This window comes from Ursus arctos, unplaced genomic scaffold (genome assembly GCF_023065955.2).
Source record: "Ursus arctos isolate Adak ecotype North America unplaced genomic scaffold, UrsArc2.0 scaffold_11, whole genome shotgun sequence".
Taxonomy (NCBI): Eukaryota; Metazoa; Chordata; class Mammalia; order Carnivora; family Ursidae; genus Ursus; species Ursus arctos.
Window position 1 is genome coordinate 3,558,323 of NW_026622775.1, and position 19,227 is coordinate 3,577,549.

Sequence of the window (19,227 nt, forward strand, 5' to 3'; positions counted from 1 at the left end):
TTCCATTTTCTCTCCCTTACAGAACTGGGCTTAAAAGATTCAAAAGGGAGACGACTCTTCTGAGTCAAAGCACCTGGACTTAATCTGGAATTTGTCACTAATTAACTGTATAAGCTTGGCCAAGTCAACCTCCCTGGGACTGAGTTCCCTTATATTTAAAATGAAATAATAATTAGATAATTATTAGATAAATAGGACTGTTTGGGTTCTAAAAATCAAAAGCACATTCAAGGACAGTTGGAGAAGGCTGTTCAAGGATAATTCAAGGGGGATTGGATTGAGTCCCTATTCTCACTTTTTTTAATCAGATACTGAATACAATCTTTACTTTTTAAAGAAACTCCACACACCCCTCGATAATACTTCACGACTCTTCATTAGGAAAGAAGGGAGGGTAGGGGGAGGAAAGAGAAATAGACAGAAGCAAAAGAGCTAGCCCCAAATAGAAATAATTCATAGGTGAGGGCAAGGAGGAGGGAGAGAGCACCAGCTGGACAACAGAGAGACGAGGAAGGAGACCCAGGAAAAGGAAATGCTTTGAGACCTTAAGATATAGATTGCCATGGCACAGGCAGGCAGCAATATGCTGTTTGGTACTGATCAATCTGACAGGTAGGGAGCTAGAGAGGAAGGTTTTCTGGGCTAAGGAACACTGACTTTATCCTGTCGCCAATAGGACTTACTAGAGGTTTTTAAGCAGGTTAGCAAAGTGGGTAAGAGCTTGGCCTCTACAGCCAGACTGCTCAGACCAAATCCTGGCTCTGTCACTGGCCATTGGGTCATTTGGGGAAAATACTTTACCATTCTGTGCCTCAGTTTCCTCATCCATGGAGTGGGGATAATAGCACCCATCTCATAGGGAGGTTGTATCCGTGTGAGGTGAGAAACACAAAGTGCTTAAAGCAGTGCCTGGCAAAAAGAAATCACTCAACAGATAAGGACTGTGACTCGTACAATCAGATTTTCCATCTATCAACATCATTCTATGGGATGTTTCTTAAAGTCCTATGCGTAATTACTGTGGAGGACTGAGATGAAAGTATGAAGCAGGTGTTGGACTAAGTCGGAGAATTTTCTATAAAGAGTATCATACTTTTTCTCCCTCTGAATGAATAAAGCAAAAACACAATGACCTGTTAAGATTCAGGAAATATGTTTGGGATTGAAAATATACAATGGATTAGAAATTATTTATACTGATCAACATGACCTAACCGGAGAAACGTCTTTATTATATCATTCATCACTAAAGTTATCTCCCTAAATCAGATTAACCAATGGAGATGAAAAAAACTCTCCCCTAACTCATCTGTGTGGGTTCAGCGGTAAATACGCCAATGAAAATGAAGACATTCTCTTGTAAGATCCAGCTGCAGAAGAGACAGTTCAGTAAGAAGCTAAAAACCAGGGATGTACTGTATGGTGACTAACATAATATAATAAAAAAATATTATTATTAAAAAAAAAGAAGAAGCTACTCTTGGATGCTATGGTGGAGCTAAAGTTGGGAAGCCATCTCTGAGAGCCGGGTCCCGTGAGAATGGGACCTCTGTGAAGGAAATACTGCTAACTGGCTGGGGTGTTGGCCCAGTGCCCAAACCCACTCCTCTTGCTTTCCCTCACCAGGAAATATGGGAACCTGTACAATGAAGCCATGAACTGGAAAGGAAATTTAAGGCCATCCCTACTAGAAACAATTCTATTGAGAAGGATGCGTATACCCAGACTCTTAACCTGGGATCACAAGAGAAAGAATGGGAGTGTACAGGGAGATGATGATTACTACCAATGTAATGTTTTCCCATGTATGGTTTTCTGAATTCAACAAATAGGTCCCTTTTCCATCTTTAAATGTCTGGAGTAAAGAGCACTAGACTTGGTCAAATCATACATGTGAGCTAGGGCGAGGTGAAATCAGTTATTTCTCAATTACTCAAGTCACTCAGGAATAACTCCAAGGGTATGAAGTCTCACAGCTCTGATAGATTTATCGAAGGCAGGAAGACCAGTTAACAAACTACCACAACAGCCCAGGCAAGGTATCAGGAGGGGCTGAACAATGGAAGTGAGAAAAGCGGACTTCAGAGTCATCTGAGGGAAGGGGGCGGCTGCTGCTTGTGGAGCTGTGTGGGCTAACGGTTGGGCTTGTGGACTCTGGAATCACACTGAACCGATTCCAAATCTCAACCCTGTCACATACCAGCTGCACGAACTTGGACAAATTATTTCATTTTTCTGTTCCTCAGTTCCCTCATCTAGAAAAGAGGTGTAAGATAAAGCAAGCCAGAGCTAGGACAAAACAAGTGAAGACTGTATTTGCATAACCCTGAGAGGGCGGCCTGCCTTCAATTTTACTCCCTAGGCATCTCACTTGACTCATCTTAGCTCCAGCCCTGATAAAGAATACCTACTTCACAAAGTAATCATAGAGATTAAATAAGCTAACATGTGTAAAGTGTTTAAGTGTTTATATGTTTAAGAGCATATAATAAATGCTAGATCATTAGTTAACACTATTATTGATAGGTTTGAAGGGTTAATGAGAGAAAATAAAATTTTAGGTGAACTCCCATTTTTCTGGCCTAGGTGATGCAATGACTGTTGTCATGTGCCAAGAGAGATATGGGAGAAAGAACAAGCCGAGGCAAGGGGTGAGACTGACAGCTGGATTTGAGGTACGTATGGGGCAACTGGGTGCAGATAACCAGTAACAGTTAAATAACCACCTCTAGCTACCTTACTGGAACCTAAAAGTAATGATTAGACATAGGCCCTCAAAGAGAAAGAACGATGCATTGGCAGCAGCAACGATGGAAGTGGATTACGTCACCCAGGAAGCCAAAGTGGGTAGCTAGTTTTATTTCTGGGAAAGCAACCTGACAACTTCTTCTCAAAATACCCAAAAGACATAGAAAGAGACAAAAGCTCTTGGTACCCTAAATTAGGCCAAATTAGCCACCTAATTCCAGAGTCCAGAAGTATTTCTACTTAAAACCCAGCTGAACACATAAAGTAGACCACCAGTGCTAGATCTCCTTTTGCCTGCTTGCCCAAAAGACAGCAGGGACGCGGGGAAAACTTTCATCCTTTTCCCCCACTGTACAAAAAAAAAAAATTGGAAAGCCAACTCTGACTGTTGCTTTTTTTTTTTTTTCTTTCTTTTTAGATTTTATTTATTTGACAGAGAGAGACAGCCAGCGAGAGAGGGAACACAAGCAGGGGGAGTGGGAGAGGAAGAAGCAGGCTCCCAGCGGAGGAGCCTGATGTGAGGCTTGATCCCAGGACTCTGGAATCACACCCTGAGATGAAGGCAGATGCTTAATGACTGAGCCACCCAGGGGCCCCTGACTGTTGTTTTTTTTTTTTTTTTTTTTTTTTTTTTAAGATTTTATTTATTTATTTGACAGAGATAGAGACAGCCAGCGAGAGAGGGAACACAAGCAGGGGGAATGGGAGAGGAAGAAGCAGGCTCACAGCGGAGGAGCCTGATGTGGGGCTCGATCCCATAACGCCGGGATCACGCCCTGAGCCAAAGGCAGACGCTTAACTGTTGTGCCACCCAGGCGCCCCGACTGTTGCTTTTTAAAAACCACCAGACTACTACTCTCTTACTACCTCTGTCAATTCCTCACTCTTCTACAATCTAATGAAGAAAGTAACTTCTAGGAATCCAGAAAGTGAGTGAATGTAGGGGGCAAGGGGTGCAGTGGGGGGAGTTAAAAAGGAGAGAATGGAGTGCGTGGTACAATGCCTTCTGGGAGTCAAGAAACGTCTTAATTGCAGTGCATGTATGGAATCGCAGGTTTGTTGCTCCCTGTCCTACTTACTTTACTAATACTTGAGTGTAAGAGGTATAATGAAGGGTCTATTTCAGCAAAGCCAACTGGAGTCAACCAAAGGCTGCAACGCTGCGGGAAATGGGCTAGCTGTGCACACTCACTTGCCTTAGCACGTGGGACAGCCTTCTAAAACCCACTGGGCAGAGAAGAGCGCCAAGGGCGACCTGGCCATACATCCTGTTTTGTAAAACACCAAGTATAGATAGATTTATCTCTTGAGAAAGCAGAAAAAATATAGAGCTTTATAAGGGAAAATTCTTCAGTCTATAGGAAATGAAACTTTTTTAATGAAGACTCCGAGGAACCATTCTTCAGGAGGCTGGAAACATTTTAGATATTTTGGTATCCTCAGCAGAATATAGAGAGTCATTGACTCTAACAGACAAGAGGAGACTGAAAGACAACAAAATAAGATAAAATATATGTGAAAAAGGAGGGATGAAAAGAAATGAAAATTCAGTAATATAACTTATATCCTTATAGAAGGCAGTGACGTATTATTGAAATTGTAAAAAATCAGTGTTTAAAGGAAAAATCTGAAAAGCTCTACGAGAGATTAGATTTTTTTTTTTAAAGATTTTATTTATTTATTTGACAGAGAGAGACAGCCAGTGAGAGAGGGAACACAAGCAGGGGGAATGGGAGAGGAAGAAGCAGGCTCATAGCAGAGGAGCCTGATGTGGGGCTCGATCCCACAACACCGGGATCACGCCCTGAGCCGAAGGCAGACGCTTAACCGCTGTGCCACCCAGGCGCCCCAAGAGATTAGATTTTTTAAAAGACAAAGAGATAGTGATAAAAGAGAGAATAGCATACTCAAGGTAAAGAAAACGAAGATTTAAAGTAAGAATTTTAGCATCCTAAGCAAAGAGATTATCATAACTGGATCTCACACAATAATTAAAGACATAATTGAAGAAAACTTTGTTGACTTGAAAATAAAACACCCGATTTCTCATATGAAGAGATACCATGCTCTGGTAAACTCAATAAAAAAGATAGAGCTAAAATCACTTGGCCAAATATTTCAATGGCAAGAATACAAAAGGTCTACAAGGACAGGGAGGATATTTTTTCAAAAGAATAAAACACTAAATGCTGAAAGAGAGAGAGAGAGAAAGAGACTGTAGTCTAGCCAAACATGTAAAGGCAACAAAATATATTCTCAGTGATACAACAGCTGAGAAGACACACTATTCAAAGACCTTCTTGGAAAATCTTAAAGACTTCTTCTAGCAAATATAATCAAAATTAGAGATAATCACTGTTTAGGAAGATTTCTGTGTTCTGACTCAGAAACATATTTGGATAATGCATGGTCAAGTGGAACCTGCCACCTGGAGAGGAACGTTTGATTCCGCTTCCCCCAGCTTCTACCTACTGCTGCTTCTCCTTCTCCAGAACAGGAAGTTGACCTTGTGCACCCTTTATTCCTCAGATCACATGGAACCTACAGCCATCATTGATAGCTCATAAGATAATGGCTGATCCTATTCTGTTACCTCCTTGCAAATAATGAAGGAAATATTTAAGTGATTAGACATGGTGATGAGAGTAAATAAATCCTTTTTACTTACACTCCAAATAAGAATGACATAAGGCAACGTAATGATTATTTCCATTGCAAAGAAACTTGAGTGATGATTTTCTATAACATTAAAACCCATATTGGCCAGACAAAATTGTTGGGATTTTTTTCCTTTACAAAAGATTAATAGAACTCTTGCTGTAGATGCCTTGCCAAGCACCTCTTCATGCTATCTTGTAACCGTAAGGAAACGCACAAATGCCAATTGTAGCTGTCTCTGGGGGGATACAATTAATGGGAGTTATCAGTGTGGATGATGACTAGTAATGATGTCAAGGAAGTCAAGGGAGAAGACAGAATCAGATTATCGGATACTGCAAAGGCCAAGTATACCAAGACTTAGAGGCCCCTATCAGATTTGACAAGGCAAGAGCTGTGTCAGTAGAATGGTGGACACAGAAATCAAACAGAATAGTTTGAAAAGTGAAACAAAGGAAGAGCGGTAGAGGGCTTGAAAAATACCGGAGGTTGAACGCTCAAGGTAGCTGTCATGGGGCAAAAGGGAGAGTTCTCACCCAAAACATCTAAAGCAGTACACTGTTGGTTTCCTTACCATTCTTCTCTTGCCTCTTAAAAATCACCCCCAGTATCTTTTGGAAATCCGTGTGGTTCCAATGAATCTTACACTATATTTCTATAGTGTATAGGACTGGCTCCCACGGCCCTCGACTAACCCAACCAAGGCCTTCTATCCCCCTGACACAGTGACTGGTTCATGGGCAGCTATGGGGCCTACACTGCTCCACACGCAGGGACAATCAAGATTTTTGTCAGGAATTCTGGGCACAGTTGCCAGGGCTGCCCAGGTCACCCCTCTGAGAGCTACATTATATTTCATGTGACTTGTGTCCCCTGGAGTAGGAACACAGTGGCCTTGAGAGATGTGCTCCAGAAAAGATGTACTGTGAGGATATGACATCTAGAAGCTGAGGCCATCTTGTGGCCATGAAGAGAGGAGGAGTACAAAGCCAACATGTGAACAAGCGGAGTGACTTGAGGACAGAGTAAATCACAAAGCACCACAGCAAGAACCTAGACCAAACTTCCACTGCCACTGTCTTACCTCTGGATTTTTTCATTAACATGAGCCCAGAAATTTTATTTATTAACCCAGTTAGAGTTGAGTTTTCTATTATATACAATAAACATTATTCTCTTTTTGTGTGTGTGTGATACGATACCCTGCTTCCTTATTTGTTCTTACTGCAAACATTCTATACAAAGCCTTCGGTTCCCTTTTTTTTTTTAAACAAGCAGGCAAAGCCACCTACATTCTCCAGAAGAATAAAGGTTGAAATTTAGTAGGACATTTCAGGAATTTACCCCTGCCTGGGCCAAGAAGGAAGACAAGGCAGCGCTCTGAAGCCCATCCGATTATTAAGTCAGTCTTCTTCTTCCCTTCACGCACATCGTCCCTGGGAAGATGTCCAGGTGTGAGGACCCTTAAGTTCTTGTTCTCCACATTTCCATCAGAGTAAGCCTGTGTTCATGTCTCACTTAAGGCATTTCTTACCTTACTATTAGTAAACTTTCCATTTTCTTCTGTATATGTATTTTCTCTGTGTACTATTTTATCAGTCCAAGAAAATGGAAAATCCTTTAGGTTAATTCTGAAAACAGACATCCTGTTCAGGTTTCTTTCCATTACACCACCATACACAAATGAGTGTCTTTTCCACTGGACAAAATTTACTGAATATGTCTCAACTTAAAGAATTAAAATGAAAGGAAAATGCACGTTAAACCAAAAAAGAATTTAAGAAAAAACGGCAACCCTCAAACCCGAAAACTAAAACTCGCTATGCCACACTCTGGAGGGCATTAGCGTAATCCTCCCTACTCAACTTTTGCCTTTAATCATACTTTGTCTAATGGGAGGTTCTCTCTCCTCATGTGAAAGTTGTTAAGTACATACAAGGTAAAATCAACCCATATTTTCTTGATCCTAATACTTCCCAATAGTCTAATTTGCAGACACACAAGGCCATGTTCGACACAAAGTACAGCGTAATGATTCCCTCCCCTCCGAGCAGACAAAATGACTTCAAAGCGCTACTCGGGGGTGGGGGGAACTTCAGCTTGATTTCTAGCTAAACAGTCATTTACCTACACTACACTCCCTTCCCAAATACACATACATACACACACACACACACAATAATGAACATCCAAGAAATTTTAATCTGGACTCAGGAAAACAACTCCTTAAAGACATAGGGGATAAAGAAGAAGTATGGAAAATAATGTGTCATCCATGTATTAATATCCAGAGGAAATTCCACTACTAAATCTGTTCTGTCATTATGAGCTGAAGAGATCACATTCTACAGCCCTCAGAAATGCAGTTACCAGCTGGACTGCCAAGTAGTCTACCGGGTACAAGGCAGGTCTCAGGAGGATGACCCAGATACATAAAAACACACAGTGAAGAATTTTTAAATTGCTATTGTTGAAAAGACACACAAATGATTGCTCGCGCACATGAACTTCAACATCACTTATCAGACCACAAATAACGCTTAGGGTATTTTAACTTTTGTTTTTATCACACTATTTTAATCATATAGCATATTTAGCTATTTGACTACTGGTGTCCATTTTGCAAAAGGTGCTCTCCTACAGAAACCTTGGGTAATACACAATCAAGTACAGTTTATTTAGAGAGTGATACAAGACCCCTGACTTAATTACTCTGAATTCTGTAAAATAAATTGATTCAATATTAGCAATAAAACATAGGAAAATACTTACTTGATTTACTAATGTATCTCCAGGTCAAGACCAAACTATTTAAAAGGTTTTAAAATTTTATCTATTCTATATTTTGTGTGAACCTAGGGACTCACTAACTTTCATAATACTAAGGGCCAAGAAGAAATTATGAACAAATAGTTTAGAAAATCAAACCACTGGAGATCTGATTAAGTTGCCCAAAAATTAAAGCCCTCCTTATCCATTAAATTTAAAATTAGATGCTGGTTAATGACCTTTTTTTGTGGAACATTAATTACATGTAACCTATGCTCTTATGGAAATTATGGTATTATGTGACACAAACATGAAATTCTGCTGAATTGTACCAAAGATGTTTTCTTTCCCTTTCTTTTACCACAGGAAAACACATTTGAAAGTCTTTTTTAACAGCTAGTAATTTCTACAATATTTATAAGAAAAAAACAACTTTACTGCATCCGTATGGTGCTGCTGGGTATTTCCACGCTCCTGAACAGGCAGTTCAAACATCTAACATTATCCTAATGTGAACACATTCCCTCCTACTCAGAATCCTACAAGGCCAGAATTTTATACATTATATTTTTTAACGTATAATTTATTCTTCTTAACTGAAAATCCTAAAATCAGTATCTACTTATTTCAACTGGCAATGACAAACTTCACTCAAGAAGAACTTGAAAGCATGAGTAGAAAGATAAAACGTGAAGCTGGTACTTTGTGAAAATGAGAGCCAATATAATACTCTGGTATTTGTTGACTTAGTTGGCCTTGCATACTACAGAATAGCCTAGAGATTTCCAGTTCTACAGAAAGAGAATATCAAAGCGTGTCTTGTCCCCATGGTTTGGAGATGTTTTTATAGGAAAGCTAAACTATGCATATTTCGCACAGTCTTCCTGTCGGGTTGGAGAGATGATAAAAGCAGCAATGGAACTGATAACCATAGGTCCCGTGTGTGCAGACCCATTTGCTTAAAGCTGCACACCTTAGTGGCATGTGAGTGGCCCAGTGGGTTAAGCGGCTGCCTTCAGCTCAAGTCATGGTCCCAGGGTCCTGGGATCGAGCCCCACATCGGGCTCAGCGAGGAGCCTTCTTCTCCCCTGCCTGCCGTTCCCCCTACTTATGCTTGCACGCGCTTGCTCACTCTCTTTCTCTGACTCCATGTCAAATAAATAAAATCTTTAAAAGAAAAAAAAGCTATACACTTTAATCTATTTGTATAAAATAAAATTCGAATCCCAAACTAATAAGCTAAAAGATGTGTCTGATGTAGAAATGGCACTTAAGGCCACCTGTAAGGTCAACACTTTGGGAAGAAAGTTTGGAAAAGCGTATGTTCAAGATCATTCACTGCAGCGTTGTTTTTAACAGCAAAGACGTGTGCGTGTTAAGTAGCTATGGGTATTGATTTTTGTCATACGCCTTCTTATCATTCATGGGAATAATCACACCATTTGTTCATCGTTAGTTTGTATAGTGAACTCTATCAGTAAATTTTTAAAACTTGAAAATTGTTACATTGAAATAAATTACATTTTCTCGAGGTTTGTTGTTTTATTGTGAAGATGGATTTAATTGCTAATATAATGGTGTTATACTCAGGCAAGTAATAAATATTTATTTTCTTTAAATCTGCTTGATTTTTACACCCTGTCCTCATCCACAGTTCCACTACCATCACCTAAGGAGTGTATAGGGCTCGGAGTCTTACTGAGGACCAAAGCCTTGAGAAGGGCTGATGAATCCTCACCTATCCTTCTTTACTGTTCCCTCAAGGCTCCATGGTCTGCCCCACCCACTCCCTGCAGGTCTGGCAGTGGTTCTGCTGCTCCTCTACCACAGGGAACGAATAGAACAATTTAAGATCAGACTGGGAGCACGCGCTCGCCAGGACCAGGAGTCGGTGCAGACCTGTACTGCTCATGGAACCCACATAGTTTCATTTCCCCTCCCAAGCCCCAGAATTCCTTTAATGGTCGTCCGAGGGAAAGTCTTCCCATCTGAATTCCTCTCAAAGGCCCTCCCTTCCACCTCTCCCTCCAAGACCCCTAAACTATCACCTCAATAGGCTCCAGCTTTTAGAAGCCAGACCTGGGAAAGAAGTGCCTTGTAGGCAACTCTGGCTTCCCAGATTGCCACAAACTTCCTCTGAAGCAAAGAAGTACAGAGCTAGCCACCTGCTCTATTGCAAAGAGAAAAATGAGATGAGAAAAAAACGATACATTAAAATATTTCTTTTAAAGATTTTATTTGTTTATTTGTCAGAGAGAGAGAGAGCACAAGCAGGAGAAACGGCAGGCAGAGACAGAAGCAGGCTCCTCACTGAGCAAAGAGCCCGACGTGGGACTTGATCCCATGACCCTGGGATCATGACCTGAGCCAAAGGCAGCCGCTTAACTGACAGAGCCACCCAGTACTACATTAAATGTCCTACATTAAATGTTTTAATTAAATAATTTGAATATTTGAAGAAGTCTCCTGTCACCTTAATATTTTATTTAATAAACTGTTACAGATGTTCATAAAGACTCATCTATGGTCTCCTTTTATGTGCTATCTTTGTATAGTTTTGATAGCATTGTTATAATAGCTTTAAAAAAAAGAATTTAGAAGCATACCTACATTCTCGGGACTCAAATTTAAATAGAATTAAAATTATAAGGTCCTTGAAAGTATGCTAAAATAAACCTGTAAACTCATCTGAGCTAGAAGTCGGTATTTCAAAATTTATCAATATGATCCATAATAAATGATATATTCAGTTGTTCTCTTTCTGAACAATACTGGTAATTTTTCTTTTCCTAGAAACTTTCAGATTTTCAAATATTTCTGAAGAGGTTCAAAAAAGTTATTATCTTAAAATTATTTTGATTTCCTCTTTATCTTTAGTAATTCCCTTATTTCTAATTTTGTAGGTTTGTACAAAATATTGTTTTTAAACAAAGAAAAAGTGACAAATCATATCAGACAGAACAATTTATAGATGTAAAAAAAAGAAAATTCACAGTCACCTCTTAGGGAAAAGTAGACAGAAGAACCAAATTCAGAGCTGCCTTGTGTGCCTTCTAAATTGACAAATGACGCCATATTGATTTTCTTTTGCCCAGCAGTTTGAATTCAAGTTGTTCTGAGTCCTGCTTAGGAAAGATTTAGTCATTATGTGCTTAGAATGATTCACTGTTCAAGAAGTGTAAAATGCTCTCTAGTCTGGAGGAGGAATTTGCACACCCACGTTCACTGCAGCATTATTCATGAAAGCCAAGATGTGGAAGCAACTTAAATGTCCATCGGCAGATGAATAGATAAGAAAATATGGTCTATACACACAACGGAATATTAGTAAACCTTTAAAAAGAAGGAAACCTTGTCATCTATCCAATATGGATGGACTTTAGGGCATTATGATAAATGAAATAAGCCAATCACAAAAAGACAAATACTGCAAGATTCTATTTGCAGGTGGTACCTAAAGCACTCGAACTCCTAGAAACTGAAAGTATAATGATGGCTGACACGGGATGGGGTTGAGGGAATGGTGGGTATTGGTCATGGGTACAGAATTTCAGTCATAAAAGATGAAAAATTTCTACAGATCTATTGTACACGTGCATACAGTTAGCACTATTGCACCATACATGTAAAAATGGTTATGACAGTAAATTCATGTTGGTTTTTTTGGCCACATTAAAAAAATGCTATCTACTGAAAAAGATAAATACCATATGGTTCCACTCATATGTGGAATCTGAAAAACAAAACAAATGAATAAGCACACAAAAAACAGAATCAGACTTATAAATACAGATAATAAACTGATGGGTGCCAGCGGGGAAGGGGATGGGGAGTGGGCAAAATGGGTGAGGGGGAGCACGAGATACAGGCTTTCAGTGATTGAATGAATAATTCACGGGAATAAGAGGCACAGTGTAGGAAATATAGCCAATGATATTGTAATAACATTGTGTGGCGACCGACAGAAGCCACACGTGTGGTGAGCACAGCATAATGCATAGAGAAGCTGAATCACTATGCTGTCCGCCTGAAACTAATGTGACACTGTGTGTCAACTAGACTCGAGTAAAAAAAAAATTAATGCTATCTAGGGACATTCTAAGGAAAGTTCCCCAATTTTTTGTATTTTTGTGTATGTCACTTTTTTTTTTTCCAGTTGTAAATGTGGGTTTGTACTAACATTTTTGAATTCTCTCACCAATCGGTGCTTCTCTGTAGAAAAGATTTGGAGTAGATTGCTTATAACCACAATTCAAACAATAAAATTGTAAGATTCTGGCTATTTTCTTTCTAATGTTACCTTTTCATAAAACAGTGAACTCAGGGTTAAAAGGGACTTGAAGAGAGGTTTCTCAAAAAGTCTTCAGTGAAATGGGTGGAAGCGTAGGTCTTGCCAGGTTATATAAATCACAGGCTTTGTCCAAGCAGTTTAATCCTTCATCGAGACCAGTAGTTCTACACCTTGCCTAAATGTCAGCATCACCTGGGAAACTGTACAACTCTTACTCCTCAAGGCAGGACTCAGACCAATTAAATCAGAATCTCTGGGGTTGAGACCCAGGCATCAGTGTTTTCTCTGTTTTGTTTTGTTTTGTTCTGAAGCCTTCCAATGCACAGCCAAAGTTGAGAACTCTGATATGGGCCCATCTGATGTATAAGCCATCAAAAATGAGAAAGTTTATTCAACTGAAGTGCACTCATCAATTTTATATATCAAATAGGATAACTATTAATCTCTCAGTGAGACGTTTCACTGAGTTAGGTGCCAGTCAAAAATTCTAGAATATTTAGTACGACCTGAATATGCTATAAAGAGCTCCAACTGTAAAGGGTATGCAGACAAATTTTCCATTTTCCTGTACATGGTATGAAATACCTCCCTTCCGTGGCTGTATTTTAGTTGAAGATAATAGGGCTGATCATGGCAAAGTTGTAAAATTTGCAAAGGACTTCCAGTCTTTCCTATTTCTTGCCATTCTCCAAATCAAATCAGATGCCACTCTCCCACCTCACTCTACTCTAGCCCCATTGCTTAAGATGACCGTCTCTAAGGGAACAGGCAGAATTCTGAATTTTGTTCTTTTCCTCCTGTATGTCATTCACACCAAAGTGTTACCTACCTTGAATTTTAGCCTTCTGTTTTTAACTGTGTACCTTCAGGCTCTCACCCAACATGCTTACAAATGGAATGTGGGCTGGCATCAGGATACATAGGGGGTATGGTGGTGGGACTCAGTTTGTGCCTCCATCAAGATCTCAATTCTGTTCTAGTGGGTTTGGGGAAATGCCTGGAGAAGAGAGGGCTGGAGTGATGGTCTGAGAATTCCCAGAGTTAATGGGATGTTTGTTGCTGCCCACGTCTCCTGTATCAGCTGGGGACAAGGAGTGTGGAAGACCCAGTACTTCTCTTTTAATCTCCCAAAGAGGGACACCTGGGTAGCTCGATCAGTTGAGCATCCAACTCTTGGTTTCAGCTCAGGTCATGATCTCAGGGTTGTGAGACTGAGCTCCACATCAGGCTCCGTACTCAGCAGGGGAGTCTCCTGGAGATTCCCTCTCCCTCTCCCTCTGCCTCTCCCCCTGCTTGCTCCCAAGTGCACTCTCTCCCCAAGATCACTCCAAGACAAACCAAGGATCAAGACTGAAAGCTACAGAAAGTCTCAACTCAAGGCCATGAATGAGAGGCAGAGCTTCAGGGACCCTCCAGCTTGATAAATTAGATAATATGTAGGGTTGAGTACTCACCCTGGACTCAATGCTTTACCTGTTTACAAGTTTAATCTTCCCCACAGTGCTGGATAACAAACATATTATTCCCATTTTGAAGATGGGGAGATTGAGCTTCAAAATGTTAAGTGACTCACCCAAGGTCACACAGTTGTTAAGTACCTACACATATTTGTGTACATTCAAAAATTTAGAAGTAACACTGAACGTAAACATCCAAATTCCACCATAAGTGTCTAAATCATGGCCAAAACCAATCTTCAAAAAATTGTTATGTAACAACTAGGTTTCATCTGACCCCTGTCACTCCAATTTTAAAATATAAGATTAAAATGTGGTGCACTCACTTCCATTTTATGTTAAAAAAAAGCAACAGAGATTTTAAAATTCATCATATTGCACATGGGGTGGGGCAGAAGGTGGTTACTGGTTATTGAATTTATGGTTGCATCCAAAACAAAACATTTTTTTTAAATCTTGTGCAGACATTTGCTCTCTCAGCTCCTAAATCCATTGAAGGGATTCTTTTTCAAGGCAAAGATAATTTTTCAGATTTCCATCGTACATTCTTAATATTAAAGCCATGAAGCCCAGAAACACAGACTATAGCCTGGATATGCCAGGTGGATGGAGTCCCAAAAGTGATACTATGATTTCTTTTGAATGGTAATATATCAAGTGTGGATCAAATTTTTATCCTTATATTTTATAAATTTGTCTACCACGCATATGTTATAAAATATACATAGATGTATTCCTGTGGAGAAAAGAAATACATAGAAAAGTATGATTTGTCCAAAACAGTGTAGAAAAAAAAATATGTGCTTACATGTCATTTCTGACAAGGCTGTTTTGACACAGCTGTGCACTGATGCAGCTGTTTCCATGCAGGGGATTTTTAAATACTGCCCAAAAAACAAACCATTAAACCTTCAGCTGTTTCTATTAACAACTAATGTGTGAAACAGACATATTCTTCCCATTCTGAAATCTCTCCACAGCCTTGCACCTCAGCCTGTTGTAGATCCCCACCCCCTGGGGTGGAATACAAGGATTAAGTGGGGATCTGGAATGAGGTGGGGTCAGAGATGGGTTGAGGATGAGGGATGGGGTGAGGTTAGGCATTGTCTGGCAGACAAATTATATGTGACCAGAAGTTATATGTTTACCACACTCACTCATCTCAGAGAAGGCCATCCATCATTCTTAAAGTGCTTGCTCCTTCTCTGAGAATTTGCTTGTATCTTAAACAATGTGCTAAATTTACAATGGGTATACTCCTTTACGTTCATGAATAAACAGTGTGTAAAAATGTTACTTCAGCTGTTTTACATTTGAACATTTAGAGAACTCAACTGTGGATACCTCTGAGTTTGGAGATATCCTAACCAGGCACATTTGATTTGATTGGATGTATACTGGACACTGAGATAGGAAAGGATCTTGGAATTACCATGATTCCCACACAGAAAACGTTCAATCTATTTTCTAGCCATTCTCTCAATTTTCAGTGATATTTTTCTATTTACAAAAGTAATGCATACTTAAAGAATTTCCCTAATTAGATAAAATAAAAAGAGAGGAGAAGGGATCAAGGTGGCCAGGGTAACCATGGCACCCATTACGCAGTAACAAGTGACTTAACATTTTAAAAGAGAAACATTACTACCACCATGTCAAAGAGAAGTCCAAAGGACCATCTGAACCCAGCTATTTTAGAAACGCTGCATCAACATATCTGATTTGGAGAAATGCCTACATATGGTCACACCTAAATCCTCTTCTCCAAAATACTGAAGACACATCTTTCTCTTATATACTCCTTTTGCATTTTTTCATTCAATTGCTTTACTAAAGCCTCCATGGAGTGGAATCAATAAATTCTTTATATTCTTGCTCTAAAGGAAACTGATGATTGACTTTGGCTTTCTTACGAAAAAGAATATATATACAAGTTTCCCCCTATGTTACAAAAGGAACTACCTACTAAATTACTTAGGACCGCATTATACAGTATTACTAATTACACAGATAGTCCCAATTCGGTTATTCATCTAATTGAAAACACTGTTAGTGGGTGAGTGCCTTCCTAGCTATAATTTAGAACAGCAAAATCTATCTTTGGGCTACTATGGAAGCCAATATGTGTATCCATTGTTCAGTATGGAAAATATTTCTCCTGAAAGAAGGATTTGGTGCTTTACCTTTGGGGAATTCTTTGTATATCATCTGGTTTCCATTTCTTCATGGGCTTCATGCCCCAGTGAGTGCGTGTGTATGTGCTTGGGTAAAACCCATACACAAGTCCCCAAACATGTCACTGTGGATTCATATATGTATGAATATACACCCACGTTATTTAGAAGCGAAACTGTTATACTAAAGTACGTTCACACAGGAATGGGAGGAAATTGAAACCTGAAGACACAATGTATAAGGTTATAAAATCAGGACTGAGTTTACAAATTCCATGTATTAGGTGCAAAGCACCACAGCACAACTAACAGAGTGAAAATTAGAAAATCAGGTGTGGCTAATCTGTACAAAATCAATACTAAAGCACTGTCATTTCACATGGAGCTGCTTAGCACATAAATACATTACTCGTTACATATCTCTGAGCCCTTCCTAAATGCCAGACACTATCTGGACATTAGGGATAGAGTAATGCACAGATGGACCAAGTCCCTGCTCTCAAGAAGCTTAAAAAATGAGTAAGCAAATAATTACATAATTTCAGATCATAATTTCTTTAAAGAAAAATAAAGCAAAGTGGGGGACTTCAGAATGACTCTTAGCTGAGCGACAGAGTAATGATATTTGAGCAGAGACCTGAATGAAATGAGAGTTAGCCATACATATGTAGGAGGGGAAAGTGTCAGATGAAAGGGAAAGCAAATACCAAAGATTTAAGGCAGGAAAAACACGGTGTGTTCAAGAATCAGCAAAGCCAGTTTGGATGGAGGAGAGTGGGAAAAGAGAGAGGGGTAAAAAATGAGATAGGAGAATTAGGCAAGAACTGGATGGTGTCTTCTCAGAAAGAGGAGGAAGCAGCAGCAAAGGAGAAGGAGGGGCCCACAAAGTAGAGGTGTGTGGCATGATGGAAGCCAAGAGAAAAAAAAAAAAGTTTCTGGAAGGAAAAAGTGATACACTGTGTCAAATGATGTCAACAGACCTGGTAAAATGAGGACTGAGAATTAACCATAAGATTGGGCAAGCGGTGGTTTCAGTGGAGAAGTAAGAGATCCTTTCCAACAGTTTTGTGAGCAGGGAAATAAGAGTATTGGCTTCCATGGAACATGGGATCGAGAGGTGTTTTTTCAAAGATGAGAGACACTATGATATCATAAATGGCCAATGTAAATTCAACAACAACAACAAAGAAATTTAGTGCTATTTCTCACACTACATTAGTGTGCAAATATCACACACACACACAAATTCCCAAACACTGACTTGTTTAGTAATGCTGTCAGATCTTTAACTTTCTGCCTGTATTTCCCTTCACCCTGCACCCATACCTATAGAGTTAATTTGCTTCCTAAGGATAGTGAATATATAATTAACAATATAAACTACTATAGAAATTCTCAAAAATGCCACTTGGAGGAGCACACCAAAATAAGTTAAAAATATCCATCAGTCACAAACTGCATATGACTGTTCATTTTTTGAGATCCATTATGATCATGAAAATATAACCTTTTTATTCTGAGCACTATTTTCGATGAGATATTTGTGCCCTCCGAACATATATGAACAGATCCGAGGACATTGGCAGAATATATAATCAGCGCATAAAAAAGACAAGTGGATTTATGGAAGGAGTACAGGTAAGAAACCAGAGAGAAGCAAGATGGCAGCCCAGCTCTGTCAGGTGCTAGCCTATTACTTGGCCTACCTGAGCCTCAATCCCCTCATTTGTAGAGAGGTCATAATAACATTCAGCTCATAGCAATGCTACAGGAAACAAATGAGTGAAAAATGTAGGTGGAGTGCCTGGTGTGCTCAATAAATGGTAGCCTTGATTTTTATTATCAATTCCATTAGGCATATTTCATTTATACTACTATAATATTTCCATCCTCCTTCAATATTCTTTCATTGCATAAAAACACAATGATGTACAGTAAGGCATTAAATCCTTAAGAATTAGTTTCCCATAATCAGAGCTGATAGATCAAAAGAAAGCTGTTGTCTCTTGAGTGACTATTCCTTTAAAAAAAGAGGAGGAGGAGGAGAAGAAGAAGAAAAGGAAAAGGCACATTACACTTTCTACTAGAATGAAATCTGGGAAATGATTATACAGGAAATTTATCCTTGTGAAAGAATGAAAAGATTCTACAGCAGTAGCTTTTAAACTGGTTCCCAGACCTATGGGTTCATCAAGGTGTCGCAAAGGCCGCAGTGGGGGCAGGACTGCAGAGGGGATGTTCAGTAGTGGCTGGAGGTTTGCTCTGCTTCGATCAGAGAACTTCCAGTGCCATCTCTGCAGACATTGGACTCTCCATTAGATTCCACTTGAAGAAACACTCTTAAGCTCAAAGAACATTTGAAATCCTTGCCCTAGAGGCCACAGTGATTCACTACTCACGCAGGTCCTTTCACTCTAATTCTGTGAGTCAACAAATGTGATTTAAGTAATCACTAAAACCAGACATAAAATTAAATTACAAACATAGTGCATAGTTCAAGTTAGAAGTGAGGCTTAAAATTAGATGAGTGGCGTTAAAGAGAGAGTTGCTAGATATCTCAAATTGTTTCTTCATGAAACACCACATCATTGAAGACACAAGTAAAAGCTTGCTTAGCTTTACTTCTTGTACACGATCTCATACCGTCAGTAATAGGATTTTCTCCTCTTCAATAGTCCCCAGTGTAATGGGGAGTTGGAAAATTAACTCTAAATTTCCTCTTTTCAAATGCTCATAACTCATCTAACCCTTGCGGGAGAAATTCTCACACACTTTCTCAGGGTGAGGGCCATGTGATTCCAATCGTCTTAATGGAAATCACACTTCTCAAACCCTACAAAAGACTTTAGCAATTTAGGTACTCATATTTCCATAGCCAAAGCTGTTGCTTTTAATTTCCTCTGGGTGTTCTTTTCCTCCATTAAAGCTGTTGTGAGGTATTTATGATGTGTATCCGTGCACAAGATACTCCGTAGAGCCTCCCTTCCCTCCTCCCGTTGTGTCTGTCCACAGCACCACAGTTTGTTCACCCCAACGATCTTCTACTTGGTACAAGAATTACGTACTAGTCAATTCATGTATAACACACATAGTCCCACTTTTCGTGTAGGCTATGAACTCAGGTAATCTG